The 18,577-nt window shown below is 32.3% G+C and overlaps 1 long non-coding RNA gene across 1 annotated transcript; it reads right to left on the bottom strand.

The window, feature by feature from the left end:
• Positions 1 to 220: 220 nt before the first annotated feature.
• LOC142319175 (uncharacterized) lies at positions 221 to 6,679 on the bottom strand. Its single transcript, XR_012755123.1, has 2 exons — positions 6,491 to 6,679; positions 221 to 713 (listed from the first exon to the last, which is right to left on the bottom strand). It is a non-coding gene; the product is annotated as an uncharacterized LOC142319175 (long non-coding RNA).
• Between the last annotated feature and the right edge of the window lie 11,898 nt (positions 6,680 to 18,577).

Below are 18,577 nucleotides of genomic sequence, written 5' to 3'. Positions count from 1 at the left end.
CGTTACGAGAATAGAAGCGTCAAAAAAATGTTTATTAATAAACATTTTTTTGTATGAATATACAGAAGGTACATTTAATAACAACGATTTTTTTACTGTTATAACAATGCATATTATAGGAAAATGTCTAGCAGGAAAATGAGGAATGAGATCCTGAACCTGGAAATGATTGCAATAAAGTCAAAAAGACATAAAAAATATTACATATATAGACTAAAAATTGTACTTATAATAAATGCATTTAATAAAGAAAAAAACAAAAAAACATTAAAAATGCCAAAATAAAAGAGAAAAACAGGCTGTCCTATAATGAATAACATCAGCCAAAATAGTGGCTTACACTAATTTAATTTAAATTATATTATTATTACACATATAAATCATAATGGAAAGTAGACATAAAGACATTAGTTTATAACTTAGCTACATTTTCTGTTATTTATCCTTTGACACCGAGTACTTTTCGGCAAACGCCGTTTACGCCTGCTACATAGCCTTCAGGACAAACCACCTCCTCATCCGTCGTGTCCCGTTCCTCTGCGACAAAAACTGATGGTGTCGTAGGGAAGTATGATTCTTTATCGTCTATTTCGAAATTTATTGAAGATAGCTTCTTTTCATCATCAGTCTTGTCTTTTTTATCTTCTTCTGCAAAGATTTGCATCAGAAAGGCCGAAAACATAAAGAAAAGCAGAATGGACTGACGCATTTTCCTGTAGGCCAATAGTAAATATTATACCATTTGCTAAATGATAGGATATTTAATGATAGTGATTTTAAACAATAATGTAAAATAAATTATATTTATGTTATAAATAATGTTTCAATAAATTTTAGAATTACCTTTTTTTAAATACATGCAGTTTATATTTGTGTATCAGTTTACCGTGTGCTCACGGTAACCGTGAGCACACTGTACTAGACGTGCATATGAACTTTATATGCATCAACGCTTACGTTTTACTTGCTCTTTGGTAATTTTGTTTCTAACTAATTCCCTTACTCACCAGTTCTTTTTGTATTAGTTTATGACAAAAAACGTCTCACATAATGAAAATTAAAGTTATTCTGTTTTTATTTAAAACCCATTCTTTTGTCCACTTTGATACTAAGAATTATATTAATATCAGTAATCTGAAAAGTACCAGCTCAACCAACCCCCCCCCCCTTTCGACGGACACTACTGTTTTTAAAAAAATAAATAAATGACATTTTAATGTAAATTGTAACAAAGATAAAAGATTATAAGCTTCTTACAATGAGATATAAGAATTAATTCTTTTTTTTTTTAATTAAATATATTGATTTATTAGTAATATTATTCCGTGATTGTAATAATATTTTTATAATAAATAATTATTCAATAATAACAATAAAAAAAAATCGTAAGTTAATATTGAAATAAAATTTTATGTACTTTTAAAAATGTGTATATGTTATTTAGTAGGCATTATTACATATGTGTATATCATATACATATATATATATGTGTATTACATATATTATTATATATGTGTATATTAGGACATATGTGTAATAGATTTGGCGAAACATCTGATTGTTTAATATTATTTGAAAACTGTAATTTGGAATCGTATTATTTTTGGATTTTCTAGTTTAATTTAATTTAATTATTCTGGAGATTTTGTTTAATTTTATCTATATTTAAGTTAACTACAGAGTGACTGAAAAATAGACCCTCACAAGAACACTGAGGCATACATGACGGATCTTTCATAAATTGCAAAATATTCTTATCTTTTAGTTTATTACTCCTTTGTTATTGTTGGACAATACTCTCTAAGTCGGAGTTGATCTTCGTTTCGTTTATTTGTTTTTAGTTGCCAATCATTTAATCGCTATTTGGTTTGATATAATTATTGTGATACAGGGAATTCATGTGATATCCACATCAGATTTTAAAAAAAATATAAACAATACGCATTCTAAATGATTGATTTTTATTAATTTTTCCTCAGTAAAATTTATAACTTACCCGGGAGAGATTCCATCCTTGGCTCTTGTAGTGAAAGGTTGTATCTTTATTGTGCTCTGTGAATTGTGAGTGTATTAGTGCAGCCCAGAGGGTCTACGGTTTATACCTGAATCGCCGACCATGTGAACGGGTTCCCCTAGCACACCAGCCGGGCGGCCAGCTACCTGTATTCCAGGCCAGTCAGTTAAGATTAGGATAATCCTTTCTTTCAATTAATTCTTTTATAACTTGTAAGGTGAACTTTTAAAAGCCATTAGTATTAATTAGGTTAATAGCATATTATTATAGGACTATTGCTATAATATTTAAAATAATTTTATTTTAACAGGAAAGATTAACTTTCCTGTTAAAATAATTTTATTTTAACAGGAAAGATTAACTTTCCAATTTTATTTTCTGTGTATTGTGTTTATTACAGGAAGTGTAGTTTATAAGCAGTGCATATTTAAGTTTAATTTTAATTTTTCTGTTTTATTTTCTTCCTTAATGGAAGGAAAAATAAGACCGCCTCCACCCCGTTCTCCGATGCCAGAAATTTGGGCACTCGTCGAATTACTGCCAGAGAGCCCAGCAAAGTGTGAAGTATGGTTGAAACCACGACACTGCCACATGCGCTAAACCACGTGAGGAACCAGCCTCATGTGTAAATTGTAAGGGGCCGCATCCGGCTAATTACAGGGGCTGCCCCTATTATAAGGAGCAGGTCAACAAGGTCAAAGGCATAAAAAAGCCCGCGACTGTTGACGGCCGCAGCTGGGCCCGCGTTTCCGGTGGGGGAAAAGCAGTCCCCAAACCGGAGGTGCCGGCACCTGTGGCTAAGGCGGTAGTGGAAAAAGGGGAGGTACCCTCCCCAACACCCGCCAAGCCAAAACCGGCGGTTACCACCAAAAAGGTGGTAAAACATAAGGCCACAATAAATAAATGGTTTCTTCACTGTGGCCACGCGGTCCCCCCAACCCCTTCCCGGACACACGTGTGTCTGGAGATTAATATTATGTAGAGTAAAGAACTTCTGTTTGCTTCTGAAAAGGCAATCGCCGCCCCAATACCGCGATCGCGAATAGGTATCACCAATTTGTAAGTTCCTTATTCCCTTTCCTTTCAAGAAAGAAGAATGAGGGAACGAGCCCAGCAGCCACTGACAGCATGGAAGAAAGAAGAAACCTGCACTTTCTCCCGTTCAGCCCTTAGGGACCTCGGGAATACTAAGGTTAATGGTATGTAACTTCGATTACTACCAATTCTCGGAAAGTGCAGGCCAAAGAAGAATGAAGAGGTCATCGGAAGAAGAAGAGGAAGAAGATGAAGAAGAAGGAGAAGGAAGACCCTCTACTCGTCCCAACATCACGGACTGGAGTCCGAAAAAGAGCCCAGCAGAGATGCGTTCTGAAAGGCAGCCATAACAGAAGTGAATGAAGAACTTCTACCTAACCTCTCCTTTAAAACTTACATGTAAATTAACTTAAACCAGCAATTGCGACTCCTCAGTGGACGGTCTGAAGGGGAATTACGTCGGGAGGACAGGTTGCATAAGCCTAGCCTTCCGCGGTCGGCCCATAAAATGTATTCGATAATGCTGGTTTAACAACGGCTTGGAATGCAATTAAATCCGTCCTTAAAAATATAAAATAAGACAAAAATTGAAAAATTAGACCCATCACTTAAAACAAACCTTTTAAAAACACGCCCTATTGAATCATCCAGCAGCAAGGGACTCTGTGCAGGTTCTGCGAACCGTAGGGAGAATCTATAAACTCCTGCCAACTTTGCATAACTGTTCCATAAATAAATAGTAAAGGTAAATTTATTATTGTTATTATTATTAAAAGGTTTATTGTTAATGATGATTACTCGTAAGGATTATGCATTCACAATTATATCTGTTTTTTATAAATTTTGTTTAGAAGAGTCCCCAGAAAAGGTACTAAGTACAAAAATAGAATTGTTATAGAAAATATTTTTAATTATATAAGGCTGCATGCACTGATTATCAATGCACAGATCATAAGTCAGCATGGTATTCATACTGCGGAAGCACCCACAAAATTTTACTGAGTACACTTTTTGGTGTTTAATAGTGTTCCTTCACCTATTCAATTGCAATGAATATGCAAATGTTTGTATTAATCATAAATATAATTGAAACGTAAACACCTAAGAGGAATGGTATCATGCTGTAACTTACACAAACGAAACAATTCTTCCTGTTTCTAACTAGTCTATTTTTTTGTTTTTTTTTTTTACTTGTTCTGTAAGATTCTATTATTTACTGATATTAAAAAAAAATAATTGATATAAATTAATCTAAATTTTACGATCCTATTCCTAAAAATTGAAAGCCTAGTTGTGGGAAATATTATATGTTCGCACTAATCATCTTGATAAATGCAAATAAGTTGTGATTTGCATAAAAAGTACACATAGACAACAGCTAAAGAATACAAGGGGTACTGTATAAGGAATGTAAGTAAACTTAGAAAATGCCAGAAAGAGTAGAAGAATATCTTGCACAAGTGAGCAACAGCCTGTAAATAGTCAGCCTGATTAAAAGTAGTTGCAGAAAACTGACAAAACATGAAAAACAAATTTTTTGTATGACGTAAGCATTAATTTTTTTCTTCACGACTGAAAATAATGGAAAATTACAGCTATATTTTCCAAGTATGTAATTATCATTATTCTTTTATTTAAAACAATTTTTTTGTTGTTCAACAAAATATAAGAACATTCTAAAAATTGGAGAATATTCTATGAATATAAAAGATAGATGAATGTAAATATAGTGAGATTATAGTGAGAAGTCGTAGAAAGATGAATAAGATTTTTGGTTAAGGATACTAAAGACAAAATCCAAATGCGTATTTGTAGAAATATGAATAATAAAAATCAAGCAAAACTGGGTAGGTGGTTATAAGAAAAATAGTGAGACAACTATCTTAATTAGAAAAGATTAACAGTTTGAACCAAAAGCCAACGAAAATATTGTAAACTTTTAGTCCAATCTCTTAAGCAGAAGATAATAAAAATTTAAGAATATGTATGACCTAATATGAAAAGGTATATGGAAAATATTACGTGGAAATAGTATATAAGATACGTATATAAGATACGTAAACGAAATTTAAAATGTGATAATGAAAGACTGGAAGGCTGGTGTAGGAGAAAAGAAAGTAATGGAAGAATGTTGGGTAAGTAAAAGAAATGAAAGAGGTTTTCAGAATTTTGTATTAATATAAAACATCAGTACTGAACATTTTATTTAAGATCCAAAAAATAAGATGTACATGTTTGAGAACATGGATTTGGATAGATATCAGGGATGCTTGATTACGAAGACATTTTGAAACCAAATTGCTCTCCAACATATTCAGAAGCAAAAATTAATTCTGACTTATTAAATTAATTTAGACTGAGTTTAATTTCAAAAAAATTAAAAACAACGAGCAAGAATATCAATCAAAGAAAGAACAAGTAAAAAGAGTTTTAATGTAAAGATGTATTGGAAGTTCGAAATATATTTCTAAGAAATTACAAGAAATTCTGGAAAATAATTGTACAGATTGCTTCATAGTTACAAAATATCGGCAGCGGGAAAAACAAAAACGAACATGCAAAGAGAATCTTGAAAACTAAGTGGTTGGTATTAAGAAATATTCATGACAAAAACGTTGTAATACTGGTAGGAAAGGAAAGAAATCTATACGAGTAAATATAACGGAGTATTTATATGTATACTTTTGTGACCTTCGTATGTGTTGTGTTCTAGGATGGGTGCGTGTTTGTAAGTATATTTATTTGGTTATACTGCTACAATTAGATCGTTTATAACATTTTCTGTTTAATATTATAAGAAACAAAATATTTAAATTACATTATCTTGGAGAAACACAAATTGAGTTTTTCTACTGAAGTATTAAAACTGAATATTTTTAATTACTATTAAATTGTTTATATTCTTTTAATTTTTATATTAATCAATAAATTGTCTGTTTAATATTACCAGTTACGCAATACCTGCAGTTATTAAAAAACTGCAGATTCAGTAACTGTTTTGCATAATTCTTATGTTACATCTAACATTATATTATGATCGGTAATGTCTTGTGTTAGATCATTTTATTAATTGTAGATAAATGTTTGTAAATCAAGCCATATTAGCAACAAATTTATTTGCAAGAGACATCATCCTAAAGCAAATTAAAATATATATATATATATATATATATATATATATATATATATATATATATATATTTATCTATTACTACGTTAATTAGTTTAATGCAAAAAAATTCATTCCTCATTGGCCAATTAATGTTCTATACAGTTTGTTAATAACCTAATCGATATAATAAAGTAATATTAATTTATCAGTAGATTTTTAAAGTAACATAAAAGAAACTTTTAATACTACAGACACAAAAATACTAAAAATATTAAAGTTTAAAATACTTAAAAAATATAAATGTTCTTTGAAGAATAATAGCGACTTACTTTTTCATAAACTTGTTTCCTTGAAATTGAAATGTTGCTTGATGATCAGTCAATAACAGAATGCATCACGGCTAATATAATATAGCTTTTAAACAGGGCATACTCAAGTGAGAATAAACCAGTATTTTCCTTCTCCCTCCACCCAGGTGCTTTAAACAGGAATTTAACATGCAAATTCTCTTCTTGCAATCTTATATACCACTGCTAATAATAATTAAGTTAACTTCTCACAATTACGAATCATTAATAATAATAGTAATTACGAATCAGTAATTAATAATTCACAATTATAAATCATTAAAATGTAACAAATATTAATTTATGTAAATTGTACATTGCATCATCTGTTTTTAACTTAAAATAAAAATTATTTAAAAGAATATTTGAAACCAAACTAATTTTTAGACAACATATTTGTGAAGTTTTTTTATTGAAGTAGCATCCACTTGTACAATATATATGTAATATAATTTCCATAAAATTAAACTTAGTTTTAGGAAATCAATAACCTAAATAAATAAAACTACTTTTTGTGGATAATTCTCTTTACGGGCAGTTTTCTGGGAACCAATATATTTTATACATTTCACAGTGTATGTTGCCCTTTTATATACTGACACACGTTTGAGTAGGCGTGAACACAAACATTTTAGCCAATTTCTTAAACCAACTCCCTCGTTCGAACAAACACCAGCAGCTGCTGCTGCAAACTACAAGATACTAAATTGTAATCGGGGAGCAATAGAATATGGTTTAATTTCTTTGAAATAATGCGATTGAGGTTACTACTAATTGATTACCATTATTGTATTAAAAAAATACTAACCTGTTGAGTTACCTGACCGTGAGTAGCCGCCCTAGCTTCTCAAAAATAATGTTGCAATGTAAACAATAATATTTTTGATCTCTTGTGAGCGCTTTGTTTTATGTTGTTTCAGAATGGGACCATTCAATATTACTTCATTTTTCTGTTTCATTAACTCCAGTTGGTCTAAACGCAACATAGAACTAACCATGGTCATTTCTATGTTGCGTTCTGTAGTTCGATTATCGTTCTAAGTGTTTTCGTAAGTTTGATAGTTAATTAATGTTTTATTAGTGGGTTTATATATCAAAGGTGTATATCAACACATTTCATTATATATTTTTTGTTCTGTTCCATCATCATTTTTAGTTTCGAATTAGGTTACTTTTTTTGTTACCGGTTTTTTTTCACGGCTGAATTGACAATTTTTTGCTCAGTTCTATTTTTGCATATATACTGTAATTAAATTACTGTTTTTACCAACATATAATGTAATTATTTTTAACTTCATTATGGATAGTCAGCCTAGTTGTAGCGCATTAAAATGAAGTGGTTCAAAATAAAAAAGATATCAATGATCATGAATATCATGCAATCCTTTACAGTGACGATGGAGGAAGCATATTTTCTTTATATTTATCTGAATATGACTGAAAACGTTTCAATGATTTCATCCGAAATTATATTTTGGTTGCAAACCAATCTTTTGAGACGGAAGAGAAACAGTTGAAGTAAATTTAGAAACGACAGAAGATGAGTGGCATTCAAAGGCGAAGAAAAATATAATTATCATGAATCTTACCCACAAAATAAAGAACCTTGGACAATAATTGAGATTTATAAAAGAATTTTTGTGGATTAAATATTAAAAAAGATTGTCATTGAAACCAACAAAAAAACTACAAATTTCATGTTTCAAAGTAGAAAGAAACGTTCTTATCGCTGCAATTTGTGTACATAATTTCAAAAAAAATGTGAAAATTCTTTACTGTATAAATATATATGGGGGTAGTAAAATATTCCAAAATGTTTGATTACTGAGATACATCATTCTCTATAATAATTGTTTAGTGTCTAAAATTATGAGCCGTAATCGATTTCAGATACTTCTGAAATTCGTTCGTCTCGGCCAATAATGAAACAGCTAACGATCATAGATTATATAAAGTTAGAAATATTACTAACGAGATTCAAGAAAGATTCCATGAAGAATTCAAACGTGGCGAGTTTATTGCCGTAGACGAATCAATGATTTTATATGTGGGGAGATTATTCATCAAGAAATATATTCCTAACAAACGTCAAACATCGACTGAAGGTGTTGAAGCTTCTCAAAGCTGTAGGTTACACTCTCAAGGCTTCCGTATATTCTGGAAAATTCGACTCCAATTCATCTTGATTGGCTGAAAGAGTTTTGCCCTACAACTTGCCGCTAAACAATTATCCACAATAAGCGTAATAGTGACTGACAACTTTTATACGTCTGTTATACTTGCGACTTCATTATTATACAAAAATACCCACTCACTAGGCACACTCAGGCAAAAAAGAAAACATTTGCCTTTTGAGGTAATACTGAAATAATACCACAAAAGCAGAAGTAACAGGGAAACAAAATAAAAGAGGTATTGTTATTGGAATACGGGTAGTTGAAAGAGAAGTTCTCTTTCTTAGCACTAACCATACATTCGAATAGATTACCACTAAAAGAAACAAAGGCTTGGGGAAGTAATAAGTAAATCTTCAGCAATAGTTGAATACTCCAGTAAGCAAAGGATAGATCTTTCCGACCAGATAGCCAGTTACTTTTCACCGTTGTGACGAAATATCAGGTGGTTCCACAAATTTGTATTTGACCTAATATTGAACACATGAATATTAATAGTGAATGATCCGCACATTTATAGTCATTTTCACAGAAAAAAGAAATTATATTACAATATTAAGGAAACACCTAGTCTAGCAGATGCCCAACATCGGACAAATACGGAAACCCAGGTAAAGAAATAAATATTCCAACTGATCGGCAAGTCAAGAAATACATCTTAGAACCCACTTAAGAACAAAATAAATGAAAACGGAGAATTAGACAGCGTTCTGCACATTGTTATGCCGATACTGGGAAAGCTGAAGGACAGACCATGGGCCGAAATAATGTAAAATTTGTGTCAACATAGTGCAGCGAATGTAACAAGTCTACGTGGTGAACATACTTTACCAATTTATTACTAGTATTAAAAGCAAAATATGGAAAACAAAAATTAAATTCTGAACTTGTTCTCTAAAATATTATTATAAAAAGGAACAAAATACATTGGTATATTACATTTTTCTTAGTTTTTATTGATGTTGTGAATAAATTTATAAGAACTTCAATTGTTTTTTTTTTTTTTTAACGCCGATTGAGTTCACTTAAAAAAACGTTATAGATTAAGATGAATAAAAATTACAGTTTATAACAAAAAACAAAGTTTCAGAAAGTACGGCCGGTGATACTCTTGGCACAGGAATCACAGATGCGTTATCTGGAGGCCGTGAGTAACGCAAGTGCACTCATGGTTTATATTTATTACTTCAGGTTAATATTTAATTTTAGCAATATATATACTTATACGAATGCATTTGAAATCATAACCCGTTTTTATTCCTTATGGCCTGACGGGAATGTTTATCAGTATAGATTGCGATATCCGAAAGGTGATTTTCCTTACATATTGTGGCAGTCATATTGTTAAGTAGTAGGATTATATGGATACCACATTTAACGGTACCGATATAAAGTTTCAAAATCGATACCGACAATAAAGTAGTGAAGGTTTACTTTGTTGTTTTTTAACTGCAGATGATCATTATCAGTTAGTCTCTGCTGTGGACCAAAAGGAATGCTAAAAATCAGGAGAAAAAAATATTAAATGGAAATCCTGGAAATTCATTCCTAGATACATTTTTGAATGTAGAAATTTGTGAAAGATTTCAACAGTTTTTTATTTACATTACTTAGCCTGTCTTTAAAGATCAATATTTGTGATAAAATAATTCATACCGAACACGCTTATTAATATTAAAATATTATTATTATTGTATGTATTTTCAATTAAATACTGTTATCACTTCACTTCACGAACAACACTGAATAAAGATCTTCTATTCACAATGGCGTGTTAGTAGATCACATTAATAAAAACCATCCAAACCAACAATTCTTTTGAATGAAGGATTTACAACAAACATTTTGTCATCATGAAGTTCAAAGAATGACATCGGGGATTGAGAAATTTATCTAAAATTATTAATCGGTATAGAATGCCTCTGTCAAAAATAGAATTAATCCCAGAAAATTTCGTATTTTCTGCTGTAATTCATTTAGTTTTTACACACATATAAACAAAATTGTAAAGAAAATATTTCAGGTAGAAATTTGTACCTGTTAAACACTAATAAAATATAATGCTCATGGTTAAACTGATTTTAGAATGCAATATAGATTATTATTACCGTTACGATAACAAATTTGTTAACATCGTTTCTATGATTTTGCTGAAATAAATTACTGTACGGTTCAATCGTATTTAAACCAGATTGTATTTTAGGCATAAGTTCGACTTTCAGTAATAATCACGTTTTTTTTTTAATCACGTATTATTAAGGTGAATTATCTTTACTGAAATGAAATAATAATAATAATTAATTTTCAAGTGAGCATCCCTTTCATAAACGGATGCTTCCATTATCCGGAAAAAAATTTTTTCACTGCAGATGTCTTGACAAGTGAAACTTTTCTCTACAAAATATATTTTTAATAACTCATGAAACACCACATAATAATGTAATGCATCGCATTATCAGTTCCTGGTAAAACGCAAACTATTGTCATAAAATCATATACAAAATACGTAATATTTAGTAACAAAATCTCAAACTCTATCATTATAAAGTACAGTAACAGAATAAAACCAAGGAGTGGATCAAGGGGCAGCAACTCTCTAGTCGAAAGCACAATCTATTATATTCTTTTATCATGAAGTTTTGTATTTCTTTCCAAAACGTTGTGCAATTTTGGTGTAATTTTTTAATGTACAACTTAAATTTGATTTACAGATTAGTAATACTGTAAAAACCTTTACTTGTAAAACGTAGTAGGTTCTTTAAAATAAGCCTTATTTTTCTATTTACTTACGACGTATACATACTGTCAATATATAATACTGTCCGGTAATAATTAAAAAAATTATTATTACTAAAACATTTTGTTCTCTCTAGTAGGGTACATTCATGAAGTATATTCGGCCTCAAAAATTCTGCAAAATCCCACCTGTGAAAAATGGGTAAAAGAAGCAAAAAAAATATATTATTAAAGCAACGAAGTATATGATAGCTAGATGTTGACCATTTATCAAAAATTTTGTTGAGAAAGGATAGTAATAGAAGGTACATCTTTTTGATAAAATAATCAACTGAAAGAGAATTCCTAGTTGAAAGGTTTCGAGGAGAAAGAATATCACCTTGTTTTTGTGAAAATCTTTTCTATTGATGTTACAACCCATTATTTTCTGATATACGTTTTTTAGAATTAACGAAAATAATGTATTGTAAGGTTGGATTGACATAAGAAAAGCCTTTTAATTGACATCGCATGATAAAAAACTTTATCTAAATTCTTAGATTTTTTTCTTGCAGTATTGTTTAATTTTTAATCAGTTCCATTTTACAGGTGTCATGAGTAAATTTGGATATAAAAAACGACATGGAATGTCAGAGAAAATTTCAAAGGAACGTGTATGTATATGTCCCCTTGGCAAATTTAAAAAATCAGGGTTATTTTAAAGAGCCATCAAGAATGCGCTCGACAATTTGGAAAATTATTTTTCTATTTCTAATCAGCCTTATACATTTTAGGCGTATTACAATGAATTCATACAACTTTAGGCTAATTAGAAAATGTGAAATTTTTTCACATTTTTGCTTTCAAACCAGGAAGTATTTAAAGGTATTTACAAAGAAACTATGCTCGCTAACCGTGGCCCTCTAGCGAAGGTTAGCAAGCATAATAATTTATATTTGAAAGCAATAATGCTTACATTGGATCTCTATTTACTTCTATATCTCTTCAATAATCTAAAAACTGCACATATCATAAATAGCCTAAAGTTTTGTGGACCCATTGTAGTAATCCAGAATAATATCAGGCTGATTAGAAATGGCTAAATAATTTTCCAATTTGCCAGACTCATTGCCAAATAACGTCGCTCTTTACAATAAGCCTGATTTTTCAATTCGCTTACGACATATAATTATCTTAAACATAAATATTAATAAGCATATACAAACATGAGTCCAAGAAACAATATCTAAGTTGAAACTATAAAAAGCCAACAAAACACAAAAATATAATAGTCTTATTAGTCCCCCAAAGAATATCTAACTTGAAACAATGAAACTAAAAGTGGCGAATCGAAATGAACATCTTTGGCAACACAAAAACATTATGAATATGATTCATCTTAATAATTGGAGAACTTACAGATCTAGTATATGCAGTCGATTTAAACGGCTTACGTCCTGCTGTTATCCAAGATGTTAACCATGAGCTCGTTCACCTGTTTGTTCAGTCTCATTTTGTTATATAGTATCAAATCTCCAATTCTCCTCAAACACGGTTGGCAATCTCAGATAATTGTGTATTTCTGTGTATTTGCAAACCGCGGCGGTTCTGATATATTGATCAATAGTTTTTTCTGAAATCGCTGTGCTTCTTCAGTGTTACTCTCACTTGTTGGATTCCTCATAGTTGGATTCCATAGTGCAAATCGGTTTCAGCATCGCTGAATACAACAATTTATTGTTAGGTATTGATTGATGCGATAGATCTCTAACAAACAGTACATGTCCATAAACTTAATGTAAAGTTTCACTCTTTTCTTCCTGTCGTGAAACCTCCATGTCAGACGGCGATCCAGATGCAGTTGAAGGTATCGCACGCTGTTATAATGCGGGATGAAAACGCCATTAAGTTGAACGCACGGGCAGTCTCATTGCAAACGTAATATGTTTATACTTAGCCCGATTAACCTTCATCTTCCATTTAGCTAGCCATTCATTAATTAGACCCAGTACAATTTTCAGTTTAGCGGAAGCTACGGTAGGATGAATATCGACAGCCAGGATCGTCGTGTCAACCGCAAATGATGTAACTGTGAAGTTCTCTGGATTCAGGAGGTCTGCAATGTAGTCCGATTATAGAACCACCCCAGAACTGGGACCTGAGGAATACCCGCCACCGCGTCAAAGAATTAAGGCAAATCTTGATTGTCCTCACACGGGAAAAACGTCTTTACAGATAGTTTCGTAGTATCAAGTAATACGGTTGAGAAAGTCTCCAATTTATAGAGTAGGCCAGGAAAGCAGCGCTTGTCAAAAGCCTGCTGGACATTCGAAAAAACCAAGCAATACATCTTCTCTTCTAGACTCTTGCAAATGACGCTGACAAGTCCTTTGTATTTGTTCGACTGAAATGTCACCACATTTGGTGACATTCATCTGAAAGTGAACTAAAGATCAAATACCTTCCATAGAAAAGGTAACAGGCTTGTCGGACTGTATGAAGCTATATCATTGGTGGGCTTACCCGGTATCGGGACCAATATCCATTCTGCGAAAACTTCCATTCCGTTGAGAAGCTCGAAGGTCCAAGAACGCCATAAAAGACATGTGATATATACTGGATGGAAGGCTTGGTGGTCTACTACTTTGCTGTAGACCACCAAGCTGACTCCTACAGGTTTGAATTAGTCAAAAATTGCGTCACAATATCTATATCAGCATTACTTTTAAACACACATTTTGCTTGTCTAAAATCCAGCTCTAATAATAGCTCCAGTCGGTCCTCTAATTGGGTGGGATTGTCGGTTTGATATTTTTTAATATTACCGCGCTAATGGTAAGAAGTACGGCTGAGAGATCAGACGTAAAATCAAAGTTATTCTAACTTCAGTGAATCTCAGTAGAATTCGTGAGTTGACAAAAAGTCTAATAAGTCGGGAACCTTCGTTGGATCCGACAACCAGTAATTGGGTTAAATTCCATATAAGGGTCCAATCCAGTCAAGGATCTCGATTGAGGTTGACTATGTGCGGTTGGTCCTGTACTGCGGCAGTAGATAATGCTTTACAACATTGTCGTGTATTGCAGTACCCCCATGGGCCCTACCATTTGGGTGATTATTCCAGTAAACCAAGTTTCCCCGGTACAGAAATAATAAAAGTTAGTCAAGTGTATTTCAGAAATTAATATACATCCAATGATTCACTAATGCTTCTAGTTTCTGACGTTAACAAGCGAGGTCATTCACGTCCCAGGCAGCAATGCTAAGGAACTAGTCATCAACGGAATTTGCCAGTCATTATGGTGAATAGGGTCATCATGTTACCTATTTACTGCTGTTACAAGGAACTCTATATTAGATGTTAGTTTCTCCAGCCTTCAATTGTAGACTAGCTTATATTGCGCTCAACAGCTGCAGTATAATGTTCCCGAACGAATGTTAGAATTGTTCAGATTACTAGTTGTTTCTTGACCTAAAGTAGGGAAGTTAGCGTTGTAAAAGTCTAACGATGGTCCTTTCTCCCAATTCTTTAGTGAATTAGCACAGAGTTCACGACAAGAATTTTAATTTTGTAGTGAATTACAATTCTGTAATTAATTAACAGTCCTCATTATATGCTGGGCCCTTTGCTTCTGCTTTCTCTCCAAGATTTCTTAATCGGATTGACACAGTGCAAATGTCGCTAGGGTATTTCTGTCCTGTGTAGGAAATCCCCAGGAGTAACCCTGGAGTACCCCAGGAGTATCCCATAACAATCCCCAGTTCAAATAAAATTGATTTATTTGTTGATCAATTGACATCATGAAGGGCTTAAAAGTAATGTTTCAAAAAGTTCTACAACTTTCATTTAAAAGGTTGTTTTGTAAAACAACTAGTGTTCCTACAGAACGAAAATTGTTTTCGCCAAATTAGGACGCATTTTGAAAATGATACGGAAAAATGAGTGTAATTCATACAATTCTACGGAATTTTTCCTATTTTTTATATATCTTACCTAACGGAAGTTATTTTTGGCAAAAAAAATTATTATTTTCGAGAATTTGAATGGCCTTACAGGAATGACTGTACACTCAAAGTTAGCAATATTAAAGCATTTCCTAGTCCACAAGTATATAATTAGTAAACAATAATTTTAAATAAAGTACTTTTTCATTAATTAATAATGAATTCGTTTATAAAATTTCAATTCATTTCAAAATATTTAAAAAAATACCAAAAATGTTCTACAATCAGGGTTATTTTTTAAAAGTTTATTTCATTTTCAGTTGTTAAAATTAACACCACGCCCTGCTGGCTTATTTATTTCACAAAGACACTATATTTATTTGGTGGATAAAAAGCAATCTGCCTGTAATCTACAACTCTGGTAATGCCCAATACTGTAAATGTCATTTATAGTTATTGATTTTACAGGTTTTAGCAACTGAAGGTTAACAAAAAATAACAAAGAACAATTCAATATACTGTTCGAATTCATCCCGATGAGTTTAGATAAGTAATGAAATCCGGTGATGAAGATTTATTTTACTGCTGTTCATTGTAACAATCGAAATGACTATTTTAACATTGTACACCTCTGATGAAATTGTCAAAATGTTATCCTGACATCTAGATATCTATTTCCTAGGAGATGGGTTAATCATTGTCCGGAAAAAATCCCAGTGGTGTCATTTTAAACATTTAAAAAAAATAATTTTAAGAGACCGTAACATAATATACACGTATGGAAAGTGTTTTTTATAAAGAAAGCACTGTGCTTCAAAGCGAATAAAAATCATAAATTACTCAAGGTGAAAGAATTTGTCAGGAGTGGACTCCGGAATTTATGATTGATTGCGACATATCACTTTAAAACTGTTCTAAAAGACGCAGGGAGACTTACGATCCCAGAAAAGATTGGAAAATGTATATGTTTGAGAAACTTTATTACTGTAAATTGTACTCTAAATTAATGAGTTCCTTATATTAGAGTATATGACGTGTAAGACTGTATGACGTGTATAATCTTACCGTGATAGTGACTATTTATACCTTTAATGAGTAAGAATGACATATTTGGTACAAAAAACTCAAATATATAAGATATATATTTATATAATATATAAGATATATATCTAATTTAATATATTCTGCATTCTTCTTTAAAATAGTTATTCTCCATTCTATCAGCGAGCGGACTAAGCGCGGAGCCATATACCACCACGGATTTACGTGTCCCAACCGCTTACTCGTAGTACATTTATTAAAATGGGTAGGTGCACCCCGTCAACTACTAAAAAATATATGACATTCATAAATATTAATTTCCTTTGTCAAGACAGCAATTCGCTGCCACGCCTAGGTCGCTGAATGCTAGCAAGTTATATTTATTATATAATATTTTTTATTGTACATTTTTGTCGTGTTTGAATTCGTTAATATATAGCATACCAGGTAACGTATGCCACAATGTGTGTACTGCCGGTACCCCACAATGTGTAGCAGGTACCCCACAATGTGTGTACTGCCCAGAGACTGATGATGCGGAACACACTGTGTTTGTATGCCCAAGATGGGCTCTAAATGGAAGAGAAATTTCGGACAACGGACTTACACCTGAAAACCTATTAAATTGGATGTTCTATAGTGACGATAACTGGGATTGGTTCCGTAGGTTTGGCGGGGAAATCTTACGCACCAAGGAAGAAGAGGACAGAAGAAGGGGTTTGTGAAATTAGGGTAGGGAGGACAGTCCCTCCGTGGAGGGCCCGTACGCCGTTGTGTGCGGGTTCCTGAGAAGGGGGGGAACTCCTGGGGAGTATGGGACAAATAAAAGACTGAGTCCCGGTTGGCGATGCCGCTCCTGCGGGTGCCTCGGCGCTTAGTGGGGACGGTACCGCTGATTAGAGGCAAAGGCATAATGACCGAGACCCGGTTCCCTGCTGAGGGGATGGGAAGTGGCTTAGCCATACCCCGTCTCGGAGGCAGGGGATTAGAGGCAGGCGAATAAAATAAAATTAAAGATCCGGGGCCGGGGGAGCTAACCTGCCGTGCCGGGTGTACAACCGGTGGGCGGGGGACGCTCCCTTAGAGTAAAAGGACACTCTCCCCGACTGAGTATACTTAAATGGATATCCGGTCGGGGAGAGTAGGAAAAACAAAAACAAAAAAAAAAATGTAACGTATGCATATAGAGATATAGATATAGAGCGTGACGCCCCAGTATGCATGTACTGTGATAGTTCTCACACGATAGAGCACAACATATTTTGATGTCGGGAATGGGATGAAAACAGAAAGCCTTACCAAATCAGCAACGAGCATGTAAAATAAAACTCGCAAAAATAAGTTAAATGACAAGTAACAATACTTTGCATTGCATTTGAATGAAAAAAAATTACTTCCTTTTTACATTCTATTTCTCTGTGAGTAAATTATAGATTCGCTACATTCTATTCGCATGGGTCTGGTTTCAAATCCCAGTCTGGCTTAATATCTTTTCACAAAAAACAAAATTAATATTTTACTATTACAAAAATAAGTGTTAGATTAGTTATAATCGGATTTGTACTTGAAGTTACCAGAGAGAAAACAAATAAATATTAGAAAAAAAAACGATTCTCTATTTTATTCTGTAACTCTTGAACAATATAAAGTAGGAACTTAATAATTTATTTAAATTATTCAGTATAAATTGTTTTTGAATTCGGGTATAAAAACATTCAAACACTCAGAATGAAGGTGTACCATGAAAACGAGTAAAAAGTTACGCGGTAAAAGATCATTACCTTGCTGTTCTTTCTCTGCTATTAAACGATTATGCATTTTCTTCGTAAACATATTACACTTTTTATTTTAAATATTTTTTTATACTTTTTGAAGTTTTGCTGGTAAAAGATTTGCCGTTTATTATGTATCTAATAAGAAATAAGTACAAGGTAAGTAAATACGGAAAAAATAATTTACTCTCAATTTGTACACGTAACTTACGAAATATGTTTTTAGCCTTATAGAGTAAGGGTAGATTTTTATTATATTAACTATTTAAATTCCATAAAGAAAACCCGATTTTTCAATCGTTTTATTTTTTTTTAATTTAAGCGCAAAGAAAAACTTCTGCGTTTATTCCAATTTGAATTTCGGACTAAAAGTAGTAATAGCTTTTTTCGTACAAAAAAAAATTGTCAATTTTTACGCCGGC

The sequence above is a fragment of the Lycorma delicatula genome, chromosome 2, assembly GCF_047948215.1.
Source record: "Lycorma delicatula isolate Av1 chromosome 2, ASM4794821v1, whole genome shotgun sequence".
In the NCBI taxonomy this organism is placed as follows: domain Eukaryota; kingdom Metazoa; phylum Arthropoda; class Insecta; order Hemiptera; family Fulgoridae; genus Lycorma; species Lycorma delicatula.
Note: the sequence above shows the minus strand (reverse complement) of the source record. Positions and strands in the feature narration are given on the sequence as shown.